The sequence below is a fragment of the Pectinophora gossypiella genome, chromosome 28, assembly GCF_024362695.1.
Source record: "Pectinophora gossypiella chromosome 28, ilPecGoss1.1, whole genome shotgun sequence".
Lineage (NCBI taxonomy): Eukaryota > Metazoa > Arthropoda > Insecta > Lepidoptera > Gelechiidae > Pectinophora > Pectinophora gossypiella.
Genome location: NC_065431.1, coordinates 886,578 through 895,061, shown reverse-complemented (window position 1 = coordinate 895,061; position 8,484 = coordinate 886,578).

Below are 8,484 nucleotides of genomic sequence, written 5' to 3'. Positions count from 1 at the left end.
CCCAAGTAGTAAGTTTGGCCTAAGAATGCTGTCGACTCCTTCTATCAACCTTCATTAATCGATCAAATATAAAGTTTTTATATAAATAATAGTTTATATATATAAAGTATTATTTATGTCATGTTGGAATGAGGGACTTTTGCTGTGTTCCCCAAAAGTAATATAGATGGCGCTGTACAGAATTAACGTGATAACTGCCTATTTAGAAATAGAATAACTCTTTAATTGCTTTTGAAAAGGGTACATTAATAGATGGATGTTCATAAAAGTCCCTCCTTATCAGATATCAACAATAGCATGCAAATATTTTTACAATTTAGGTATACTTATATGTCATGTCATATACTATGTGTATAAGCTAGAAGTAGCTCAACGTGCGATATTAAAGGTTTCAACCTTTCGACCCTTCTTGTACCCAACGTCTAAACTCTTTGAAGAATGTAAAGTTTTAACAGTTCGTCAATTATTCATTGCAAATACTATCCTCAAAAGACACTCGCAAATAACCTATGATCCTACCTTCACTCAAAATATGAGAAGACATGACCTGGTCTGTCCTCCAAGAATATTTAAAACAGCTTTTTCAAAAAGATTCTATGACTTTCTAGGATCTTACCTTTATAATAAATATAACAAAGATAATAATATTTACCCATTAAACATTTACCAATGTAAAAAATCAGTAGCTGAATGGTTACAGAATTTTAATTATGACGAAACAGAGAATCTATTAGACATAATTATATAGAAGTGAGACACACACACACACATACACACACACACACACACACACACACACACACACACACACACACGCACGCACACACACACATACACATACAAGCATTTATAAATTTGATACTTTCTTTTTAAGAAATATTTTATGATTTAGTCTAACAATTTAAAAAAAAAACTTATTTTTTTTATATTTTGTTATTTTTTCTTGACCATGACTTTTTGGGGGTGGAGGCCTGGAGTCCTAAAACACAGGGTATCCTAGTTTAGGCTCCAGCCTCTACAAATATTGTATTTTTGTATGTATTTATGTATCCATGTGTTTTATAATTTGTAGAGGAAATATAGATTTTCCTTACTTACTTACTTTATTTCCTCTTTACTCAGGTACATAATTATTAAAAAATATCATCATCATCATCCAAGCCGTGTCCGGCGACGGCGACTCCTAAATGTCTATCCCAGGTCGATGATATGATAGGCTCTTAATGTGGCTAGCAAAACCGAACTTCGATTTGAAGGTTCGGCCACATGGCGCGCAGAATAACTGGCCAGCAGAATTAAACGTATAGTTGTAAAAAATATAATGTTATGACGGAAGCATATATAAAAATAATTATTGCTATATTTGGATTACATTATGTATAGAATTATGTTGCTACCTATATCGCCTTTCTTTATTTCGATCAGAATAATAATGGGTGTAAGATGTATTTGTGCCTGGGTGTAATAAAAAGGGTTATAATACAGAAAAAACAAAGATAAAAAATGTATATGTCTGTTATACATGACATGAGAAGGTTAAACGAAAAATAAGACTACACTACACATTATAAGGCACCTTCTGGGCGAGCTCGCTCCATCTTAGGCCTCGTCAATGCCTTCGAGCAAATCTGGGGCCAAAAGCAAACCCATCAAAGGTAAAATTAAAAGATAAAGGTAATTTTGCTTTTGAGGAACGGAGCCTGGAAAGTACCTTATTATGAATTTATGAATAAAGATAATTTATTTTAGAATATGTAAGGTCTAGGGGTGTATGTTTCTACTTAAGCTCTTGAATTGTTAATGTATAATTATATCAATATCATTTTGTTTATTTGCGGTAAACGCGCTCGGTCTGCGATTGTTGAAGTTAAGCAACTTTCGCAAAGGCTGGTCTCGAGCTCCTCCGTGTTTCGGAAGGCACGTTAAGCCGTTGGTCCCGGCTGCATTAGCAGTCGTTAATAACCACCAATCCGCATTGGGCCCGCGTGGTGGTTTAAGGCCCGATCTCCCTATCCATCCATAGGGAAGGCCCGTACCCCAGCAGTGTTAATGGGCTGGTGATGATGATGATGATTGTTTTTAGAAATATTGTAATAACATTAATTTTGTCAAATAAATTGTATAATAATTTATGAATTGTATAAAATAAATTTTTGAATTGATTAGAACTTGTCTCGCCTCTACATTTCACACCGTTACCCAATATTTTACATATCTTCACTACATCCGTTCGCTGCGGGCCTTCCCGAGTCATCCGATCTGAATCACGATTTGGATCTATAGATCTTTTCCTTATTTGTCTATTCAAACTATACCTACCTACTTGACAACCTAGTCAAATGAGATACTTTTTACGAAACGTCAAAACAAAAGTATTCTTTGGAGTTTCCATGGAAATACTGTCCTGTGACGTCATCTTTTAAGTAAAGTCCTTAGTTTGGTTACCAGATTTGAATACAGTTTCCAAGAACTCTGACAGAGAAGGAAAAGTCGTATATTTATTGCTATGAATTAAATCTTCTATCGTTGTTTTTAAGTAAGGTTATTATAAAGTTAGTGATTATTTAGAAGATATGAATGCATGGGATTAACTGTCTGAGAACTGATATTAGGCAGCTAAATTACTCAATTTTATTGTATACTTACCAATATTTTATGTTTATTTTTATTTTTTTAAAGAACGTCTAGGGCCCTGTGCCGAGGTTTTTCTTGCAGCTTCTTTTCCCCGGCTATACAGGTTGTGAGAAGCTGCAGTAGTTTTAGGCGGATGAGACGTTCGTTATGTAAAATTGACGATTCAAAGTGTAACTATGTTACCTACTGAATAAAGATATTTTTGAATTTGAATTTGAATTTTGAATAATCCATTTTATTATATTTGTTTTTTTATACAGAATAATAATAGCATAGAAACTACAGTCCGCTAGAAGATACTCTAAGGAAATTAATTACAAGATTAAACAATTATAAGATTTATCTAAATAATCCAAATAAATGAATAAAATTCGAAAATAAGTCGGAAAGTTAATTGAGATTGCTTTTTGATCATCACAGATGGGCTTCTATTTCTAAATTAGCATTTTATAATTCATCGTAAAAAAAAACAGTATAGTTATGTATAATTACTATTCTTTTTTCGTCGAAGTAACATAACATAAGTACATAAATAATCCCACTTCTGGGAACAGACACTTACAGGGTGTTACGTAGTGACACCGTAACGAATAGGCCCGATCTCCGTTTGAATACTGAGGGGTATGATTCAGACCATGATTCTGAGTTAATATCAAGTGGAATGTTCCGTCGCAAAATTCATAATGTTTTTTAGTTTTTTTTTTATATTTTCAACTCTATACCTTTGCGATTAAAAATTACACTTGATATTAACTCATAATAATGAATTTAATCAGCACTCAGTATTCGTTACGATGTCACTTACACCCCGTACCGGTACATACAGTAGCCATACAAGTAGGTATGGGTGTTAGTGACACCGTAACGAATACTGAAGGAGATGATTCTGAGTCGATACCAAGTCGAATTTCCTGTCGGAAAATGTTTGTGTTTTTTTAAATTATTTTCATTTCCGTACTTTTGCGACGGAAAATTCCATTTGATATCAACTGAAAAACATGGTCTGAATCAACCCTCAAAGTTTTCGTTTCGATGTCACTAACACCCTGTAAGTATATGTATTTAGCAGCGAAGAAAAATCAACATTATCACATGTTCCTAGAACATAAGCTACTTATTAACCGGATTTCTCAGAGTAAACAATAAAAAAACTTTGATTCAAAAAATCAAACAATAATGAAAACCGCAAGACTACGCAACAAAACGCAAAAATAATCATTTTTTTTATTATAACTAAAACATACATACATAAACTCACACCTATTCCACCCCGGGGTAAGCACAGACTGACTTAAACTCACATGATGTCATAATATCTCCTAAAACGAGGGGATTATACTGAAATCCCGTCGCAATGTCAAAGTTGCTTCATGACGGGATTACGATGACTAATCGACCGCGACAATGGAGAAAAAACAAATATTCGGTTCCGTACGGTACGCCGTACGAAACAGAATAAACAAAAAACATACAGAAAAATCATACTACAATACAAATACACTCTATTGCACCAAAATAAAAAGAAATCATTACAAAAACACTCTTAACTAAATAAATGTCAAATGGCGGCCTTATCGCTTAAAGCTACTTTATGTAAGTTTTTTAACGGCCTCCGTGGTTCAGTGGTTGAGCGTTGGGCTCACGATCCGGAGGTACCGGGTTCGAATCCCGGTGAGGACCATCATCATCAATTTAAGAGCCACGCTCTTGTTGGTGTAGCATTTTCCATTCCAGTCTAACAAAGGCCAATTCCGGTGACGACATATTACAAAAATCACTTTTGGATCCCTAGTTTGGTTAGGACATTACAGGCTGATCACCTGATTGTCCGGAAGTAAGACGATCCGTGCTTCGGAAGGCACGGTAAGCCGTTGGTCCCGGTTACTACCTACTCACTGATGTAAGTACGTAGTCGTTACATGAGTCATGTCAGGGGCCTATAGCGGCTTAATAGTAACCCAGACAGCGGGGATGATGAGGTTGGTCATTCGCCTCACAACCCACACGACAGAAGTACCTATTTACCTACAATACGAGCCACCATTTTTTTTTTTCACGCAGTGAACCCTATTTTAAACAATAACCCATCAAAAGAAGTCCAAAATCGTCTTTGCAACCGCAGATGTTTTTAATGTCACATAAAGACCTTGAAAGGATTAAAACCAAATGTTACTTTTATTCAAGATTGAGAGAGTCTGCTAAAATAGTTCGAACACGCAGAACATACATACATAAACTCACGCCTATTTCCCACTGGGGTAAGCAGAGACTATGTCACCATTTGCTTCGATCCTGACACACTTCTTTTGCTTCCTCCACATTCATCAATCGTTTCATACACGCACGCCGGTTCAGAGTAGATCGAACCTGGTCTAAGAACTTCTCCGATTTGGTCTATTACGCCCTTCTAGGTCTTTCTCTCGATAAATTAAAAGTCACTGTGCTCCTATGTGTTAAACGGGGAGCGCCGGTTCAAACCCCGGTACCGGACTTGCACCAATGAGTTATTAATTTATCTTAAGTGTCAATGAACACAGTTGGCTCGACGATTATAGACGGCGATACGGCTCACCTATCACGTTCGTCTAACAGAAAGTTGTCTCAAATGTTGTACCGGGTGAGAGACCTCAGCGCTCCCCATTTGTCCGGCCAAGTAGTTAATGCCATTTGCATCAAATTTACAATAAGCTTCGTAAAAAAAAGAAATCCTCGTCCAATTCAAATTTAAAATATTTATTTCGAAAACTAGTCCACATTTTGTTAATAACTGGGGGCCACACCGAAGCAATTCATCTAAGAAAGCAATATTGCAATTTGACATTTGCGCATATACCTAAAAGTAATTCGCAGTGCAAACAAATGTCAAATAGCAATATTGCTTTCTTAGATGAATTGCTTCGATGTGGCCATTTTAACCCCCCAGAAAACTTAACCTAGTATTAGTAACAGTTTCGAAAGACGACAACATAAAAATAAGCTACATGAGACCGTCCCGAGTCACCGAAGCCGCGGGCAGCTATGTAACAGAGTGCAATCGCACCCAGCGGTTCAGCAGCGGAGAGACATACCGGTCCACCAATGCGATCATGATGGTGTAAAAACATTTTTTCTTTTGACGTGACTTATTGTAGATTTGCCGCAGATGGCATTAACTACTTGGCCGGACAAACGGGGAACGCTGAAGGCTCTCACCCGGAACAACGTTTAAGACAACAGGCCTGAGGGTGCCCAGTTGGGCGCGAACCTCGGCTCAGGGCGTCGTCTGAGAGGAAAAATATTTGCAAGAATTAATCGACCCTAGTGGGTCGATAGCGATAAGCGCTGAATGAGGGGAATCGTCGACCACGCCGGCGGGGTCGGTATCGGGGTCCTGAAGTGTTTGGTGTCGCGAGCTGATTGGCTGCCTCTATGGCTAGAGTAATCGGGTCGTCGGGATCGTATATTACGTCCTTCGGACGCCGATACTTTTCAATGCCGTCCCTAAGCGGAATAAGATGGTGTAGTGATTTAACTGAATTTACATAGATCAATTTCTATGACGATAGCGATTGCTAAAGTCAATACTTAATTCAACCTGTTGCTGTGCAGCCCAGCCAGTAGAAAATTTTTGGTAACCGGCTAGTTTGGGAACTACCGACATTAGAAATTACTAACTTTTTTTATAAAATACTAGAATGTTGGGTTTATTTTAACACATTTTGTTTGTCCCATAGTGGTTTTCTGAGTTATTGTAAACTTAATAATTATTTACCACTAATAGCATTTACGCGTCCATCCGTTACTCACTAACATAATTTTACATACATAAACATAAACAGCCTATATACGTCCCACTGCTGGGCACAGGCCTCCCCTCAATCAACCGGAGGGGGTATGGAGCATACTCCACCACGCTGCTCCACTGCGGGTTGGTGGAGGTGTTTTTTACGGCTAATAGCCGGGACCAACGGCTTAACGTGCCCTCCGAAGCACGGAATCATCTTACTTTTTCGGACAATCAGGTGATTCAAGCCTGAAAAGTCCTTACCAAACAAAGGACAGTCTCACAAAGTGATTTCGACAATGTCCCGATCGGGAATCGAACCCGGACCTCCAGATCGTGAGCCTAACGCTCTAACCACTAGACCACGGAGGCTGTTACATAATTTTAATTTAAGGTATATTGTATTTCTCTAGTTAAGTGAATTGTATTCTTTTGGAGAAATATATTTCTTAAACCGTAGTAACAATAACACATACACATAAGTATATAAAGAAGGCAAGATCCATTAGTTCTCAAGGCTTCAACCTACATGAGTAGGTATAATAATGTCTGGTATTTGGCATAATAAATTCCTAAATGTGAATTCTAGATCGATGTATTTACATAAAATTATCTAGAAGCATCCTCATTTTAATATAATAGCTTTACGAATGGCACAGTCACGACTTTAAGTTATGTCACTTTATACATTGATTTAAGTTTACGAAAAAAAAAAACACGAAACTGTGTTTTCGTAGAAAATTATGGATCTACCTACTCCACTCCAATCTCATCAGTCAACCCGTGATCATGGTACTTACTTGCAACGGTGTCGAAATATCGGGAGTCTCGTACCCTTATTTTAACGCGGTAAGAACCCGTTATTATGTGTTTTAATTATGCCACTTTAATTATAAGTTATAACTGCCTTAACAGCTGGTTCGCCCATTATGGCGTCTCATGTCGTCTGCACGGTTTAGAAGAAAGAAGTTGGAAGGGACATGTGAGCAAAAAACGCGCACCGTAACGATGGGTGTAAAACACCAAACGCGCGCCTAACGCAAACACGTAAATTGCGTAGTATTTTAGATTTGCGTTATTGTAGATTTGCCGCAGATGGCATTAACTACTTGGCCGGACAAATGGGGAGCGCTGAAGGCTCTCACCCGGTACAACGTTTAAGACAACAGGCCTGAGGGTGCCCAGTTGGGCGCGAAGCAGGGCATAGGCCTTTGCCTTACGCTTCGGGGAAAACCAAAACAAAAACAAAAATTTAAATATGACGTCACGTTACAAAAAAAGCAGCCGCGGGCAAAAGGTAGTTAGACCATAAAGTTGATATAATATGTTATGTGACATAACAAATTTATTATCGGTTGGCGGTACAATTGCTGCTATTACTTTGATTAATAGGAATGTTGCAAGATGATCCTTTGTACAATACACAAAAAAAAAAACTATAAATCAAAAGAAAAAAGTAATTGTGGCTTAACAAAATTCTATCTATCTGCTCAGCCTGTATCCACCCACTGCTGGGTATAGGCCTCCTCTCTTTCACGCCTTTCCGGTCCTGTGCAAGTCTCTAGTAGGACGTAATATACGATCCCGACGGCGGCCAATCAGCTCGCGACACCAAACACTTCAGGACCCTGATACCGACCCCGCCGGCGTCGTCGACGATTTCCCACAATCAGCGCTTATCGCTATCGGGTCGATTAATTCTTTCAAATATTTCTCCTCTCAGACGCCCTGAGCCGATTTCGCGCCCAACTTGGCACCCTCAGGCCTCTTGTGTTAAACTTTGTACCTTCGAGCCTTCAGCACTCCCCATTTGTCCGGCCAAATAGTTAATGCCGTCTGCGGCAAATCTACAATAAGTCACGTCCAAAAAAAAACATATCCGACATACTTCATATTTTAGTTACAACTGTCAAGTAGGCAATTCGCCGCTCCGCTTTGCCGTGAAAGACGGGGAAACAAACAAAACACACACACGCGCGCACACACACACACACACACACACACACACACACACACACACACACACACACACACACACTTTTACATTTATAATATTAGTAAGTATGCATTTGATGGATGGATTTGAG